At 38.9% G+C, this 15,981-nt stretch overlaps 1 protein-coding gene across 3 annotated transcripts in view; it reads right to left on the minus strand.

The window, feature by feature from the left end:
* The window catches only part of PSEN2 (presenilin 2), a 126,989-nt gene that overhangs the window by 15,395 nt on the left and 95,613 nt on the right, over window positions 1-15,981 (minus strand). The window lies entirely within an intron of this gene.

Raw genomic sequence — 15,981 nt, forward strand, 5'->3', positions numbered from 1 at the left:
AAATAAAGTATATCATCTACTGTAGATACAACAGAGGTATAAATTCTTCTGAAATGATATTCTGTTTGAATGAAAGGGGATATACTTAGAAATGCAAATAGCATATATTAGGAACGCATCAGAAAAGGCTTCCAATGCATATTTACCCTACCGAAACTGTTAGTCAGTCTGATAAACATGTATGTTTTGTAACTGAACTCCCTGCAGGCACTCCACTGAAGTACTTTGAAATAACAGATTAACCACCACTAGGGTACATGAAGAACTCTAGTTTACTGCATATTTAAATAATCAGAAGATCTTCAGGCACTATTTTTGCCAGGCTGTAAAGGGGAGCAATCCCTTGCTAATCACAGCTTTATTTAATGCTTCCTAAGCTCTCTATACACTATGGCAATTCGAATCCTACAGATTCCGTCAGCCCTCTTTACAGAACGGAGTACCCACTACATAAACTGGTATGAAAAAAAGGGATGTACGATCAAAGGTTCAGGGAATCGGCCATCCAGAAATCAGGGGTCAGAAGGCAGCTCCACTACTACCCTGACAGTCCATCTTTCCCTATCCTCGTTTTTTTGGCTAATTTCTGCTTCTTCAGCTAAAGGCCTTCTTGCCAGAGTATGTGCCCTGGGATGGGGGGGGGGGGGGGGGGGGAAAGAGAGAGAAGATCACAGCTTATTTTTTCAATCTTTATGTCTGAACAGTCAATGGCACAATTGCAGGAATCGCTCTTCTCCAGATCTACCACCTGACTGCCAATGCCGAAAGCTAGAAATTCTGAGTCAATAGCAAAGCCCTCTAATGAATTAGAGAGAGAAGCATAGAATATGATGGCAGATCAGGACTACAAGGCCCATCTAGCCTGCTTAATTTATGTTATATATTTTAATAATCTTATATCCTGCGAATCCACAGCTAAGGATCCACTGTGCTTATCTCAGGCTTTCTTCAAATTCTATTGTCTCTATCTCCATTAGGAGCCCATTCTATATATCCATCACCTTTCCTGTGAAGAATTTTTTTTTTTTTTTTAAATAATTAAAGTATTTTATTAGTCAAAACAGGTCAAACAGTGAACCATACAGATTACAAATACTGAAGTACCAGCATGGGCATAATACATTGTCAAAGTAACAAAACAGCCATCCTGATAGCAGACTATCCCCGCAGCAACAGAATCAAAGTGAAGAAATATTTTCTGATTGTGCTGAGTCTACCCCCTTGCAGTAATATTGACTAGGGAAATTATAGAGAAGTTTCTAAATTAAGAAATATTTATTTTTCTATTTAATAGAAAAGTGATCCGTTTGCTCTTGGGTTTCAAAGTCAGCTGGAAAATTTAACTTTAAGAGGTTTCTATTATCACTTTCTGCCTCCTATAGATAGAAATTGATCATCTAAATTGAACACACTGTTTCCTAATAAAGAGCATCTACCTATTTTAGCACCATTAGTCAGCATGCACTTACAAAAAAGGCTGGTTAGGGCTATTCAGTTTAGAGGGGCTAAAATCAGGAATGGGTTGCAATACATACAGTGTTTCTTCCCCCCAAGCAAAGACTCCTAAATACTGTGTTATAAGTTCCCCTCCTCCACTCTAAGCTTATCCTACCCTGTCTCTCCCTCCGCCCCCCACCTCTCCCTTTCACTGCCATCAATGGTCTGGTACCTACCAGCCCACCTGTACATATCTTGTCTATTGTTAATTTATATTCTTCAAATGTTCCTATCAAATTCTCCCTTTCCCTATCTTTACTACTGCTGTCCTCTCTCCTCCTTCATTGCTGCTCCCCTCTTCCCTATCCCTGTTTATTGTATTTCTCACTTGTTAATTTGTTACAATGTAAACCGGCATGATGTTCAGACGAATGTCAGTATATAAAAATTAACAAATAAATAAATAAATAAAGAAACAATAAAATAAATAAATAAATAAATGAGGAATGATTATTTATTCTTTCTGACAGTAAAAGGACTAAGGAACAATCCATGAAACTAACTGGAAGCAGATTTAATACAAAATTAGAAAAAGCATTTTTTTCATTCAACACACAATCCAGCTATGGAATTTGTTGGCAGAGGATGCGGTCAAGACATCTACCATAGATGGGCAAGTTCTTGGAAGAAAAATCAATAACTGGTCAAGTAGAGTTGGCGAAAGCCATTGCTTATCCTTGGAAGCGGGCAACAAGAAATGGATCTACCCTTTGGGATCTACTGGTACTTCTTCGATTTCCAGATTGGCCACTGAGAGAGACAGCATGCTGAACTCAATGGACCCTTGGTCTGCCCAAACATGGCCTATCTTGTGTTCTTACTATTTAAAGCAGACCACAAAACCAAGAGGCTTTCTTGTAACAGGCTGCTCTAAGAGCAAGCCAGCACACAACAGAGGTAATTATGTTATTTAATTGCCAATATATGCTATGTACCATTTTGAGTAATGCTGGTATTACTGTATAAAATTTAAGATCTTTTTGGCAAAACCATTAAAAACTGTCAATTTCTAAAATTTTCTTTTAAAAAGGTACTTACGCTTTGGCTCTAATTCATTTCTCAACATAACATTTAGACAGTAGCAAGATGCAAGCTAAGCCTAGGGATGTAAAAATGTTTCAAAACCCAATGATCATGTGAAAAGCCTTTGATTTTAACCAAGTATGCCTTTTCAGTGATTATTCAAACCCAATGGGCACAATGGCAGAAGCCAAATAATGCATTAAAATCTACATATTAATAAGATTCACTGGACCCACTTAATATTACAATTACCATCATGGCGTGATTATTTTACTCAGTTCTGATTGCAAAGTGCCCAGAAGGCATTAAGATTTGAAACGATCTTCACAATTCAGCTGTATAAATGTATTCTTCCCAGTTGACTGAAGCCAGGCATAATTACAGATCCAATTAAGATGTTTAAAAAGCATGAAACTCAAAGTGCCAAGCAACTAAATACACAGACTGTTAATTAGAAAAATACAAGCAACATCTGGTCTTCGAAGCCTGAGGTTAGTTTGTGGTAATGCTAAAGATTTTACAGGGTTATAACAAAGTATTTACAAAGCTAAGCACAGACAAACATGGGCATTTAATAATCAAGAGGCTTTAGCAACCTCCACTATATGGTCCTGTTTGTATATAGCTTATTAAAAGGAGAATCCTCGCCTCCTGCAAACCGAAAGCACGGGTCACACTAGAAAGGCAGACAAAAAACTGGATACCACAGCTTAAAACTACTGTTATAAAGATACCTGTGTTTCAATGTTACAAGCAGATAAAGCAGCCATTATTATTACAAACACTTCATTCTGAAAACAAAATTGGCTGCATGATTAACAGCCAAATGAACCAAAATCTAAATAATACACAAAAAGCAAACCGAGCCTCACGATTCCATTTACAATGTATTACAACAGTGAATGACTCGAAACCTGGCATTTGTCTTTCACGGAGACTTTATGTTACAAATATTTATACTGAAAAGCCCTGCATGCCTCTTGGATGGATCCTGGGCACATTCTGCATTGTTTGATCACAAAAGGACACCATTTCATGTTGGCTCTCAGACAACATCCAAGTAATCATTTTCACAGCAACATGGACAGCATTTCAGACTGACCACCACCAAAACATGCGACATTGCCTTATTATCCTGTAGCCATGGAAAGCATCATCTCAGACCACAAAAGCAGCTGAGCAGACATCTATGCAAACATGTCTCTAGGGACATTAACTTCAGATATAAACAGTCAGATCACAAGAAGTAATCTTCAAATGGAATCAAAAGTCCTTCCCACCAGGTCTTATCAATTTTCTAAATATATAATCTATTAATCTTAATTACATGCACCCTTGGAAGCTAAGTACAGGGCACTTTAGAACTATGCAGCTAAGCTCTCTCTCGATTCCCTTGATATAGATCTTAGCCAATCAAAACTCAGGAAAGTCGAAGGAGGAAAAAGGGACGAAGAGGAGGAGGAGGAGTCAGGATCATCAATAAGCATGGCACTTCATATACAGCCCATGTTAGAGCTCCAGGAGGAGGCCTGGTGCATGGCTCCCAGGCACAGGACCCTTGCTGCAATGAAGAAATTAGGAACAGTGGGAGAAAGGTGGGTGCAGATATAAATTAGTGGTGCTGCAAAGCAGAGGAAATTAAATGTCAATTGCTGTCCCATTGTTTTTATATTTTTTTGTAATTTTATTATGCATGCTAAATTTGTACCCTATGGGTAATACATTTTAAAAAAAATAAAATAAGGGAAAAATCCTCAGGTGGTTGCACATGAAGGTTCACTTGGTGCCAGAATCCCAGCACTAGTTACGATTAAACTGATAGAAAATAGGAAGGAGGAGGAACTAAATGGTCAAAGACTTAAAAATGGCCTATAAAAGGTTGCTATATTCAAATCTTGCCTTAACAAAAAAAAAACAAAAACAAGCTGAAACAAGACACCAGCTCAGGAAAAGTATTCCAGGCATAAGGGACAATAAGATAGCAAGCTTAGAGTCAGGAGTTGGTGAGAAGGGGTGTAAGAGAGAACATAAGAACTTGCAATACTGGGTCAGACCAAGCCCAGCATCCTGTTTCCAACAGTGGCCAATCCAGGCCATAAGAACCTGGCAAGATCCCAAACAGTAAACACATCCCATGGGGAGCATTACTCAGTAAGATGTTGAGCAGATAAGTTATCCAGCTAAAGTTAGCCGGATAACTTGTCGTGGATATTCAGTGGGATAACTGTGCCACTGAACAACCCCCCGTTAAAGCTATCCAACTAACTGTAGCCAGATAACTTTAAACCTAACTGGAAAGATTCTGAATAATCACCAGTTATAAAGTTATCAGACTATAATTATCTGGATAACTTTAGTCTTAACCAAAAACAGAATATAGCCAGTTAAGTGGGACAGCAAGACTTAAAAATAAATAAATGAATAAATGATCATAGCTATACTAGGTTAAAGTCCCTCACTTGAGGTCCAATGCTGGACTCTGCTGGGCTGATTCTGCAGACCAACCACCCCCCCCCCTCGGAAGAAAAAACCCAAAACCAAAACAAACAAAAAAAAACCAAACAACTTCTGATGTTACTCAGCTGCTACGCCGGCCACACAGGCTTCTAGCACCAAGCTAAAAGCCTGCACTTCCAGCATGGCAGCTGAGCAACATCAGAAGCCAAGGGCCTGGGTCGTGGTAGGCCACTACCGAGATCCGGGCTGAAAAAGAAAGGAAAATAAGGTACTGGGAGGATATAGATTTTTTTGGGGGGAGGGCCCCTATAAAAATATACATTTTTGGATTGTTCAATGGGACATGGAAGGGGAAGGGGTGAGACGGACAGGCAGCAGCATATGGAATTTCAAATCAAAAGGAAGGATTTTTTTTTTTTTGGAGGGGAGAAGAGGGCTGTACATGATCGGCACAACACAGCAGAGCAATGGACCTCGAGTAAGGAACTTTAGGGCTATTAATGACTACACTTTTTTTTTTTTTTTTTTAAGTTTTGCTACTCCACTTAACCAGCTATATTCTTTTTTTGAATACAGCTGGTTAAGACTAAAGTTATCCAGGCACATATTCCCGGATAACTTTAGACCTGCTCTCCGGCACATCTAGCGTTGGGCCAAAAAATTATCTGGGTAATTCTTAATATCAGAGTTAGCCGAATAAGTTATTCTCCTAACTCTGCCCTGCCCTGGAACGGCCCCAACACTCCTCTTTCTTAATCAGCTCAATCTTAGCCAGATAAGCAAGGGAAATATTTAAACCAAGCCATTTAGGCGGATAACTTATTCATCTAAATGGCTTTGAATATTGACACCCCCTCCATTCTTAACGCTCGGCTATAAATAGTGGCTTTGCCAAAATCTACCTAGTCAAAAACAGAGATAGAGCAGCTTTTAAACTAGTTGATGAGGGAAAGCAGATAGTCGCTCAAATGCGCATGGGTTGGAATGATGTATCTGAAGGATGCTAAGAGAACAGGGAATTTAGGGCATCCCAGTAGAGAGGATGCAATAAATGCTAAAGTGGACCAGGTGCCTTTAAGTAAAGAGCACACAGAGCAGAAAGATTCCAAATTACCCCTGTTAACTGATAAGCAGGTTGTTAATACAAACAAACAAAAAAAAATCAAAGTTTGAAATTCCTGTATACAAATGCTAGAAGTCTAAAAAATAAATGGGAGAGTTAGAAGCGTATAGCACTAGATAAAGAAGTTGATATAACTGGCATCTTAGAAACCTGGTGCAAGGAGGGTAACCAATGGGATACTGTGTTAACAGGGTACAAATTATATCAAAATGTTAGGATGGTTCAAATTGGTGGAGTGGTGGCTCTATATATTAAAGAAGACACAGAATCAAACAGGATAAAAGTTCTCCAGGAAACAAAATGCAATGTTGAATCTTTATGGATAGAAATACAGGTGAAAAGGGTAATACAATAGTAGTGGGGGTGTATTACCATTCACCTGTCCAGAATGAGCAGACAGACAATAAAATGCTAAAAGAAATTAGGAAAGTTAAAATCAGCAGCACAATAATAATGGGTGATTTCAATTACCCCAGTAATGACTGGGTGAATATTACATCAGGACATTCTAGAGAAGTAAAGTTCCTAGATGAAATAAATGACTGCTTCATGGAGCAGCTGGTACAAAAATAAACAAGAGGGGAATCTATTTTAGACCTAGCCCTTAGTGGAACACAGGATGTGGTGCTAGAGATAACAATGTTGGAACCACTTGGCAACAGTGATCAAAATTGACCTCATTGGAGGAAGAACACTAAAGAAATCTACTGCAACAGCATTTAACTTTCAGAAGGGTGTCTATGATAAAATGAGGACAATGATTAGGAAAAAATTAAAGGATTGGTTGCAAAATTTAAGAGTTTACATCAAACATGGACATTGTTTAAAAATACAATTTTGGATGCCCAGATAAGATATGTTCCACGCATTAGAAAAGGTGGAAGGAAAGCCAAACGACTATCAGCATGGTTAAAAGGTGAGGTGAGAGGCTATAATAGCTAAAAGAACATCTTTCAAGAAATGGAAAATGGATCCGAATGAAGATAAGAGGAAACAGCCTAAGCACTGGCAAGTTCGATGCAAAGCATTGATAAGGAAGGCAAAGAGAGAATTTGAAAAGAAGCTTTCCATGGAAACAAAATAAAAACTTTTTCAGGTACATCTGAAGTAAAAAGCCAATGAGGGAGTCAGTTGGACCATTAGATGACCAAGGGGTAAAAGGGGCACTTAGGATGAAAAAGCCTAAATGAATTCTTTGCTCTGGTCTTCACTGAGGAAGAAGCAAAAGATACACAAAGGTGATGATTCAGTAGAAATGAAACAAATTTTAGAGTATCTGGAAGATGTAATGGGACAAATTGACAACTAAAGAGTAGCAAATCACCTGGACCAGATGGTATACATCCCAGAGGGCTGAAAGAACTGAAAAATGTTATTTTAAAATTATTAGTAATTTGTAAACTAATCATTAAAATAATCTATGGTACTTGAGGACTGGAGGGTTGCCAATGTAAAACCAATTTGTAGAAAGGAATCAAGGGGTGATCTAGAAAACTAGAAACCAGTGAATTTGACATCTGTGCCAGGCAAAATGGTAGAAACTATCAAAGAACAAAATTGCTGAACATGAAGATAGGTAAAGTTTAATGGGACAAAGCCAACATGGATTTAGCCAAAAGAAGTCTTGCCTCACTAATCTACTACATTTTTTAAGGACGTAAATAAACATGTTGATCAGAGCTTAATTTATAGACAGAAAGGAAGTAGAAGGAGTGAGATGGTCAGGGTCAGGGCCAGGGCCAGATTTGACCTGTGCAAAGGAGTGAGACCAGGGCCAGGTGTGATTTCTCTCTCTCAAACCTGAATCAAAGCCATGTGGCTGCCTTTATCTCAGGATAAGCAGCTTCAACACTATCAGAGAGGCTGGAGGGCTACCCTTCCCTTTTTTCATCCAAGGGCTGCGGAGCCATAAATTATCCATGCAACTACTGGATCCAATTAAGGACCAGACTGGGAGGGAACTTCTCTACCCCCCCCCCCCCCACCCGGCCACGTGCATAAGTGACTACATTTGTGCGCATGGCCAACTAAAAATTCGGCCGTATATTTTTTTTTTGTATGGACTGGCTCTATCATTCAATTTTACTCTTTTTTGGACTGGCTTAACAGTTGACACACCAATTTACATTTCATTCCCTCCATATCATGTCATCAGATCCCTTTTTTGATCATGGTTTCGTTTCAAGATGGACAGTTAATCGCTTTCATATACTGCAAGCCTACCAATCAAAATACTTTGTTAAAATTCACCAGTGGTGGGGCAAGATGGCGGCGTAGGCAGACGCCTAAACGCTGAGCTCAGTTATTTGATTTTTTTTCCTGCTAAGATGCCCGCGAAACGGAAGGGTAAGCTCCGTATCTATCCCTCGGATACAGAGCTTATGGCTGCTCAACGTTTAATAACAACTTACGCGTCTGTGAAGGTTCCTGAAACCAGGGGAGCGAACTCCGCTGAGGGAGCCACCGAGGAAGCGTTGGCCTCTCCTGGAGATGTGACTCTCAGCCCCCCCGTTCCTCGGAAGCCCGAGATTGCCTTCTCCCCCTCCCGCCCGGAGGTCGCTGAGTCGCAGACACATGACGTGTCTTTGGCGGGCTCGGCACAGGGAGGTCAGAGGGCGGTAGATGCCGAAACGCTGAAGCAGGACTCAGAGATCCCCGGGAACTTCAGGGGCAGAAAATTTGGATGTGCCCCCCGTATCCACCCCGATTCGGAGTGAGGATAATGAAATCTTGAAAGGAGCGTTTGACACCGGAGAGGGAGACTCAACTGGCCGGAATATCGCCGGTGTTAAAAAACGGGTGAGTGTTTGCTGAAACCCCGTTTTCAAATGCCTTCTAAGCCAGATAAAATAACTCTAGAGGCAATTTGGGACATTATGGCGGCGCTGGTGAATTCGATTGGAAACTTTCAGGACAATTTGGAAATCGTAGAACAGAAAGTGGAGCTATGTGAAAACCAGATAGAAGAAATAAAGCCAAGACTGGGAGTGATTGAGGTTGAATTAAAGAAAAATCAGGAATGCAATGTAAAGATTATAAAGGACATCACTACGGTTTCAAGGAGGTTGGAATTTATGGAAAATTATTCCAGACATTTAAACCTAAGATTCTTAAACTTTCCCAAAATCGTTGGTGAACTTCCATATATATTACATTAAAAAAATATTTTGTTGAAAATTTGAAATTTCAAGAGGGAGAAATCCCCCTAGTTAATAAATTATATTACTTACCTATATCTAATAAAAATAGGAATTTCTTGCAGGCTAATGTTAATGAAGGGAATCTAACAAGATTCCTAGAGGATTCAGCAATGGAATATTACGAAACTGCTACCTTAATGGTTTCCTTTATATCTGAAAAAGACCTCAATGAGATAATGAAACGGTACTTTAAAAACATACAGAATCAGTTCCGTGGGGCACAAATACGTGTATTCCCGGATTATGCACCTACTACTCAAAACAGGAGACGTGAGTTTCTTGTAATGAGACCTCAAGTAATAGCACTGGGTTTTTCTTATGTTTTAAAATACCCATGTAAGTGTGTTGTAAAGTCTGCGAAAGATATTTAAATTTAAACAAATTTATATACCATTTTCCAGTAAAACTTACTGACCAAAGCGGTTTACAACAACAGGTAACCTTGAACAATTAAAAGGTTAAAAATAGTTTATACTAGAAAATAAAAACATAAAATGAAATAAAATAAGTATGAATAAAAATAAAACATATTAAGTGATCAATAAAAGTAATGGTGATGGAGCAGATTTTGGCCAATTACATTTAAAAATTAAAAGCAGGAATAAGTAAAAGTAATACTGTATAGTTCAAACATATTTAGCCTTATTTAATTAACTAAGATATTTCTAAATCTTTGAAAGCTTCCTGAAGGAAATGAGGTTTTAAAGCCTTCTTGAACTCCTTCCGGCTACTTATTAACCTAAGCGGGTCTGGAATGCGTTCCACAATATAGGGCCAGCAACCGAGAAAGCTCTGTTCCTTGTTATGCTCAATGCCGCATTCTTTACTGAGGGGATTTCCAGTAAGTTTTTACCTGTAGATCTTAATTCTCTCTGTGGTTTATAGATATGTAGTGTGAAACACATCCAGGTGGAGTCAGTGTTGTTCAACAGAGTGTGAATTAGCATGATGATTTTATAACGAATTCTGTATTTAACTGGGAGCCAGTGTAATTTGTGCAAGATTGGTGAAATGTGTTGTTTTAATGGGGTGCCGTAAGAAGTCTAGCTGCCGAGTTCAGTATCAGTTGTAAAGGTTTAATAGTAGAGTCAGGCAGTCCCAAATATAAGCCGTTGCAATAATCTAGGCCAGACAGAATCAGTGCTTGTAGCACTGAGCGATAATCACGGAAAAATAGAAGGGGACGTAATCGTTTGAGAACATGTAACTTAAAGAACGAGGTTTTTACCACTTTCGAAATATGTTGCTTTAGTGATAAGTTAGTATCTACCCACACACCAAGGTTACGTACTAGCTTAGTAACTTGTATGGTTTCTTTACCTATGGTTAAACTGGTAGGTGGATCATTGGTAGGATTGGATATAAAGCTTAGACACAGAAGTTCTGTTTTCTTTTTATTAAGTTTTAGACGGTTATGGGCCATCTACTGCTCAATTGTACTGATGTAGACTTGGATCAAAGAAAAAGTGTCTGCCCAGGATGATTTATAAGGGACAAACAGCTGAATATCGTCAGCGTAGAGTTTAAACTGAACATTCAATGCAGACAAGATTTGGCACAAAGGTAAAAGATAAACGTTGAACAATATTGGAGACAACGAGGAGCCTTGAGGGACACCAGTTGTTTGAGCATATTTTTGAGAAGAAAAGCCGCCTACATTAATTTGGCAGATGCGGTTTGAGAGAAAACTTCTGAACCAGCTCAAAACAGTCGATTTGATACCTATGTTGTAAAGCAGACAGTAATAATTTATGGTCCAGCGTATCAAATGCTGCTGAGATATCTAATAAAATGACCACGTAATCTGTATAAGAGTCAAAGCCTCTCAAGAAGGTGTCAAAAGAGGATAGTAGTAAGGTCTCAGTGGAATGTCCCTTCCTAAACCCATGCTGACTCGGATGGAGTATGTCATGCTCAGATAAGTACTCTTTGAGCTGGTATAAGACCACCGATTCCAGAATTTTGGCTAATGAACATAAGGAAGCAATAGGTCTCAGGTTAGAGAAATCCATAAATGAGAGTTTTTTGTTTTTTTTGGATAGGCAGACTAAAGTCTGCAAAAGATATATATGCTTTCCAATACCCTGAACAGTTGAAATCTTTTCTCAACGCCAGGAGGGTAATAGTTCCCTCCGTAGTTAAGCCTTAGACTTGGAACATAAAAAATGTGGGTACCTTTAGCTGCATAAAGCTTATTACATGCAAATTATGTTTGTGTATTTTGAACTTCCTTAAATTTCTGTCCCCATTGGTATTTTGTTTCCTTATGGTGAAATGCAATTTGTAATTTTTGAAGGTGAAATAGAAATGTTTCGGTGTTGTGTAAATGGATGAATTGTAGACATATTGCATTCTTTTTTCTGTAAGTAAGTTAACACTTGCTGTGAATTATGAAAATTAGAAAAATAAAATTGAAAAAAAAAATAAAATTCACCAGTGACCATCTCCAGCCCCTTTGAAGCAATATTCCCACTAGACAATTTCTCTGATTACAGAGTCATTGTTCTTCCAAGACTGATTCTATTACACAAGCTCAGACTATTTTCCTGGTTTATTTCCAGAGGGCACCCATGGTGGATCATTAAAAAAGCTTATAAGTGTGCTCTTCATGTGAATCATGACTGGTTATTTTTACCAGGCATTTCTAACCCCTGTGACAGAATGATGGGTGCAGTGCCTTTTTCGAGATGCACTGGGGAAATTTGCTCTATTGTAAATAAACACCAGCCCAGTTGGATGGCCCAGTTTTGCTTTTAAACAGGGCAGGAACCTTCATAACATACTTATCTCCATTTCTTAGTCCCTCTAGGACCACTATGGAAACATAAGTCATTCTCCCTATGGGCACTGTACAGCTTGCCCGATGTCTAGTACATTATCATTGTTCATACACCCAAACACAGGTAAAAAATATCCGCTTAAATACACCTCTCACTGCCATACCAAGTGAGTGATCTATATTATTACCTGTCCATGTCCCTTCTATATACTGGCAAAACTTCCTGTATGTTAAAAACAATTTTTGAACATTGCTCTTGCCTACACCATATGAAAATGGACGCCCATTCATTCCATCGCTGAGCTTCTTTGCCTTGGAAGCTGTGTCCCCTCCCCCTCGTGGTGGTTACTCTATGTACCTGACCCATAGTGAACAACAATGGATTTATGAGACGCACACACACTCATTACTTATGACCTCAATAAGGAAATGGAATAGTCTGCTTTTCTGTAATTTACCTATTCCTGTGATGTCATACCTTTTTGTTCCAACCCTCTTCTTGTCATTGGTTATTTCTTCTGGCACACATTTGTGCGTGTTTTAAAATGCCTAGCCATTCCACAGCACTTTGCTTTTAAAGCCACTTCACGGTACTTGAAGGTTCACCTATTTAAATGGTATGTATATTACTTTACATAGTATCCCCTGCTCTTGCCATCTTTAGATCTATTTTGGACTTAGTTTATTTTAGCCATTTGTTTGCTTGCATTATAGATTTGTAAACCCGTCTGGTTAAGCCATCTCTCCCGATGCAGTCTTGGTGAAACACGATCCCATGTTGAGGACAGAGTTATCTATAACCAGTACCTGAATAAATTGCCCTGCTGATGAAATATTCATAACCGGTATGTTAAAAAAACCCATCAAGTAACTTCAACTTTAAATAGATCATTTGAGACATTTTGCAACACACGCTTTCCTTTGACATCATTTAGTGTGTTTTTTGCACATCTTTCCACTTGTTTTGTAGTATTATTCTTTGATTTATGTGCAACCTATGTACAAAGACCCTAGGTGGCTAACAATAAAGCATACACAGTAAACTACTTAAAACAATAGATAAAAATGAACATGACAAAATAGATAAAATGATAAAATTCCCCCCCCCCCCAAAAAAAAGAAACAAAAAACAGAGCGCTAAAACCAAATATCTCCTGTCTAAAAAGAAATTTTAAAATGGGTCCCTTTTACCATTTTTCTAAATAGTGTGTATTTTGTAATTTCAGACCCAGAACTTGGAAACCAATTCCAAAGCAGATGCAATACATGAAAAAGCTCTTTTAGTGGCTTAGATTTTATCTGTGGGAGAAACAGTACATAAAAAAGATTAACTTCTCCTGACCTCAACCTGGCACTACCATTGTAATATGCCTTCTCAAATAAATAAGGTCCCTTACTGTTTAAAATTACCAGTCAACAACACAATGTTAAATCTGCACTGCTACTGTATAAGCAGCCAGTGAAGAACATTTAAAACAGGAGATACATGCTCCCAAGGGAAGAGACGCAATAACAAGTGGTGCTGCTGCTGCATTTTGAATTTTTTTTTTTTTAAAGCTTATCCAGATCTTTTTTTGGGTAGCCAATCAACAAAGCATTACAATGGTCTAATCTATTTATGACTAAAGCATCAATCAACATAGCCATATTTCTTTTCTCCCAAGGGACTAGTTATAGCTGATGCAGCTGAATAAATGAGCATGCCTTAGCCACAAAAGAAATACAGTATTTGACCCTAAAGTTAAGAAAGCATCCATAATAGCCCCCAAAATCAGAGCCTGATTCTTAACCGCTAACTTCATCTCATCTAGTTGTAAAATATGCACAGATGATTTCCTTGCACATAAAAATTGTTTTTACTGGATTCATAGTCAACTTGTTCATTCTTAACCAGGAGGAAATCTTCACTAGTTAGATGTTCAGCTTAGACTTGACTCCTCTCTGGAAGCATCCAGTTCCACATACAATTGTATCATCTGCATTCATTTGAAAACATACATCTTCTGCCCTAATCAAGTTTGCCAAATATATAAATTAAACATAGGTAATAGAACAGACCACTGGCATACACCATATACAAAATTCCATGGGGAAAAAATAACTCACCATTGAACACCACACACTGAAACACTTGGCCAAGAGAGTCAAAACCATTTTAAAACTTGGTCCTTGACACTAAAATATCCTAAATGATCCAAAAGGATCCCATGATCTACAGTGTGAAAGGCTGCCGTCAAATCAAGCAATATCATAGCTAACTCTTTAACGAACAGTGTAGATCATCAGAAACTGCTACACATAAGAACATGCCATACTGGGTCAGTCCAAGGGTCCATCAAGCTCAGCATCCTGTTTCCAACAGTGGCCAATCAAGGCCATAAGAACCTGGCAAGTACACAAAAACTAAGTCTATTCCATGTTACCATTGCTAATGGCAGTGGCTATTCTTTAAGTGAACTTAATAGCAGGTAAAGCAAAATTGCTTACCTTGTAATAGGTGTTATCCCAGGACAGCAGGATGTAGTCCTCACATATGGGTGACATCGGTAATGGAGCCCTATGTACGGAAAAACTTCTCTAAAAGTTTCCATGAAACTTTTGAATGGCACCGGAGTGCCTACTGAGCATGCCCAGCATGCCATGATATTCCCTGCCACAGGGGTCTCCCTTCAGTCTTGTTTTGTAGCAATAAGCGTTAGCAAAAATAAAATAATAAAACGTATCAGGCCCAACTCCGCGGGGTGGCGGGTGGGTTTCATGAGGACTACATCCTGCTGTCCTGGGATAACACCTATTACAAGGTAAGCAATTTTGCTTTATCCCAGGACAAGCAGGATGCTAGTCCTCACATATGGGTGATTAGCAAGCTAGAGGCCGAGTCATTTTGTAGTGAAGCAACAGTGAAGTATTGTTGATGAAATGAATCAGCCGAAGATCACAGCAGGTTGGATGTAGAAGGAGTTGGGATTATACTGGAAACAAGTTCTTTAAGACGGATTGTCCATAGGCTGAATCTTGTCTTCCTTCCTTGTCTAAACAGTAGTGAGCTGTAAAAGTGTGAAGAGAACTCCATGTTGCTGCTTTACAAATGTCCAGAATAGGTACAAAGCGAAGGTGTGCTACTGAGGTTGACATTGCTCTGACTGAGTGTGCTTTTACTCGCCCTTGAAGAGTAAGGCCTGCTTTTTCATAACAAAATTGTATGCAATCTGCTAGCCAGTTTGACAGAGTATGCTTACCCACTGCTTTACCTGGTTTGTTTGGATCATAGGAAACAAACAGCTGACTGGATTTCCTTTGGGCTGTTGTACGGTTTAAATAAAAGGATAATGCACGCTTACAGTCCAAAGTGTGTAAGGTTCTTTCACCCTGATGGGAATGAGGCCTAGGAAAAAATGTTGGTAAAACTATTGATTGGTTCAAGTGAAATTCCGTAACAATCTTAGGAAGGAATTTTGGATGAGTACGGAGTACTACTCTGTCATGTAGGAACTTTGTAAAGGGTTCGTATGTGACTAGAGCTTGTAGTTCACTGACCCTTCTAGCTGATGTAATGGCTATAAGGAAAACCGTTTTCCAAGTGAGAAATTTAAGGTCACAGGTATCTATGGGTTCAAATGGAGAACGCATAAGCCTGGTTAAGACTACGTTCAGGTCCCACTGTATGCTTGGGGAATGAACTGGAGGTTTTATGTGAGTTAGGCCTCTCATGAATTTACTGACGAGAGGCTGTGTTGAAATCGATGCATCTCCCAGTTAGTTATGATAAGCTGAGATTGCACTTAAGTGTACCCTTACAGATGATGTCTTAAGACCAGAGTCTGAGAGATGGTAAAGGTAATCTAGTAGTGAGGTTGTGGGGCAAGTGAAAGGATCTAAATCTTTCTGAGTGCACCACAGTG

This window comes from Rhinatrema bivittatum, chromosome 3 (assembly GCF_901001135.1).
Source record: "Rhinatrema bivittatum chromosome 3, aRhiBiv1.1, whole genome shotgun sequence".
In the NCBI taxonomy this organism is placed as follows: Eukaryota; Metazoa; Chordata; class Amphibia; order Gymnophiona; family Rhinatrematidae; genus Rhinatrema; species Rhinatrema bivittatum.